Raw genomic sequence first — 3,044 nt, 5'->3', positions numbered from 1 at the left:
ACATACCCCCATTACCGTAGCCACTCAGTCAATCCATCTCATCGAGGGTCTTCCTCTTTTGCACTGTCACTCCACCCACCTAAGCGTGACGTCCCTCTCCAAGGACTGGTTCCTCCTTGCAATATGTCCACAGTATGTCAGACTTCAGAATCCTTGCCTCCAAGGTGCAGTCTGGTTTCAACCTCTCCAGGGAAGACTTATTTGTTCTCCTGGCAGTTCATAGTATATTCAATATTCTTCTCCAGGACCATGACTCAAAGGTATCAGTTCTCTTTCTATCATCCCTAGTCATTGTCCAGATTTTTGATGCATAGCATGTACTTGGGAAGACTGTGTTCTGGATAAGGTGCACCTTAGCCTCAAGACTGACATCATTGCTCTTCAGTACTCTGGAGAGGTCCCTGACAATAGATTTTCCCAGTACAATTTGTCTTTTCATTTCCTGGATACTGGTACAAAGAGTGTTGATCATGGAGACAAACAAACTAAAGGTGTTAACAATCTCAATCTCTTCAGTCTACCATGATAGTACCAATCATCCCAGTGGTGAGAATCTTTTGTCTTCTTGATGCTGAGCTTTAATCCATATTGAAGGCTGCAGTTCTTAACCTTCTACAGCAAGGGCTTCAGGTCTTCCTCAGTTTCAGCAAGCAAGGTTGTGTCATATGCATAACCCAGGTTGTTGATGAGTCTTTCTCTAATACTGATGCCACATTCCTCCTCATAGAGCCCAGCCTCCTATTTGATCTTTTGGCATATAGATTGAAAAGGTATGGAGTTAAGACACATACATACACCCTTCCCGATTTTGAATTGTGCAGTGTTTCCTTGCTCTGTTCTAATGAATGCCTCCTAGTCCAAGTATAGGTGTCACATTAGCACAATCAAGTGTTTTGGGATTCTTATTCTTCTCAAAGTTAGCCACAATTTGTTGTGATCCACACAGTCAAATGCCATTTCATGGTCCATGAAACACAGACATTCCTCTGTTACTGTCGGCTATGAACCAAAATTCATCTAACATTAGCTATGATATCCCTAGTACCATGGCCTCTTCTAAACCCAGCTTGCACATCTGGCAATACTCTGTTGATGTGCTGCTGTTCCAGCCCTTTTTGGAGTATTTTCAGCAGAGTCTTGCTTGCTTGTGATATTAATGATATTGTTCAATAATTCCCACACTCTGTTGGATTCCCTTTCTTTGGAATGGGAACAAATATGGATGTCTTCCAGTCAGTTGGCCAAGTGGTTGTCCTCCAGATTTCTTGGCACAACCTGGTAGTGCATCCAGGGCAGCATTTGTTTGTTGAAATATATCGATTGATATGGTGTCAATTCCTGGGGACTTGTTTTTTGCCAATTCCTTCAGAGCAGCTTGAATTTCTTTCTTCATCACCACAGGCTCTTGCTCATTCATTGTTTCATGAAATTCTTCTGTGTCATCCAATTTCTTCTGGTACAGTGACTGTATACTCCTTCCATTGTCTTTTAATACTTTAATACTAGCCTCTTTAATACCAGAGGCTAGAAATCTGAATTCTGGTAGTCTCAGAGGTTCTGGAATTGAGTTCTGTGTGTGTCTCTGTTTCTATTCTACTCTTTTGAGAACTTAAGGTATTAGGTATAAGACCCACCCTACTCTGACATGGCTTCATTAACATAACAAAAGAACAGTTCTGTTTTCACATAGGTTCACATGCACAGTACAGGGACCAAGGGTTCAATACATATTTTCAGGAACACACATCAGTCAATAATGGCAGGAGGGGAGTGGTTAGTGGCAATCTTGAAAGGGGACTGGAAGAGAATGGCAGATGGGATGCTGTTAATACTCTTTTGAGCTGAGTGCTGGCTACACAGATGTTTTCACTGTGAAAATGTATCACACTGGGCTCTCTCGGTATGTGGTGGTGTTCAAATTACAGTTAAAAATAATTAAGTGAGATAATGTGTGAACAGCAAATAGTTGGCCCTGGGTACACGGCCAGCCGTATTGCCTGTATCAGCATGGGAAGAAGGAGTGAAGATGGTAAGACTTTGTCTCACTTAACCTTGAATGAGTTATCAGCAGGTACTTAGTCCCTGGAGAAGAATATCATGCTTGGTGAAGTACAGGATCATTAGGAAAGAGGGAGACTGTCAATGAGATGGAATGTCACAGTGACCTTCACAATGGCTCCAACATGCCAGTGGTGCAGGCCTGGACAATGTTTTGTTCTCTGAACACTAACCTTTTTTTTTTTTGAGTAGCACTAACTCAGAGTCTGCTGGCAACAACATTATTATTTGTCTTTTGTTTCTCTCCTCAGCACCTGAAGTGACCTGGAACCAGTGAAGCCAAAGGGATGGGCCCGTCCACGCTGCAGAGAGCACCATTCCAGTGTGATCCTTTGAGAGCAAGGGAGGGTGTGTGCGCGCGTGTGCATGTGTGTATGTACGAGTTCGTGTGTGTGTGTGTATGGTCCTCAAAGCTGGGTCCTGAGCCCTGGTAGCAGCATGGCAGCTGATTCCACGTTGCCCTCCAGGGTGCAGTCCTGAGCCACGCTATGTAGCTCAGTCTTCCCATTGAGGTGGGGCCTCTCCGACTATGCAATTTTCCAAGAGCTCCTTGACCCTGCTTTTTGTTTCTCCTGTTGTCTTTTGCCATTAAGTGGGGGGAGGGGGCTTTAGTCTGGCCCTGGGCTCTACTTCAGGCCTAAGGAGGGCCTTCAGGAGAGGTCAAGTTCCCCTTCATGACCACCCCACCCTCAATGTCCCTTTCTCTGCACATCTCAGAGTTGACAGAGTGTTGTTGCATTGGAGCCTTTCCAGAACATTCCCCTTGGCTGTAGCTCTTGGAAAACTCTGGTCTTGGCCTAAACGAACAGCTGTTGGCTCTTGAGTCATTTCCAGGTTTGAAATTCTAGTCAGTTCATTGGTCTTGAGTCTCTAACAGAGAACCCCAAAGCAGGTGCATCTGACAGAAAGACCTCATCTCCATTTATAGAACAGCTCCCCACTGGGCAGGGCAGGGACAGGGTGGCTGTGGTGGTGGTGGTGTTTAG

The sequence above is a fragment of the Elephantulus edwardii genome, unplaced genomic scaffold (assembly GCF_000299155.1).
Source record: "Elephantulus edwardii isolate Elephantulus edwardi_28Jun2011 unplaced genomic scaffold, EleEdw1.0 scaffold00028, whole genome shotgun sequence".
NCBI classification, from domain to species: domain Eukaryota; kingdom Metazoa; phylum Chordata; class Mammalia; order Macroscelidea; family Macroscelididae; genus Elephantulus; species Elephantulus edwardii.
Note: the sequence above shows the minus strand (reverse complement) of the source record.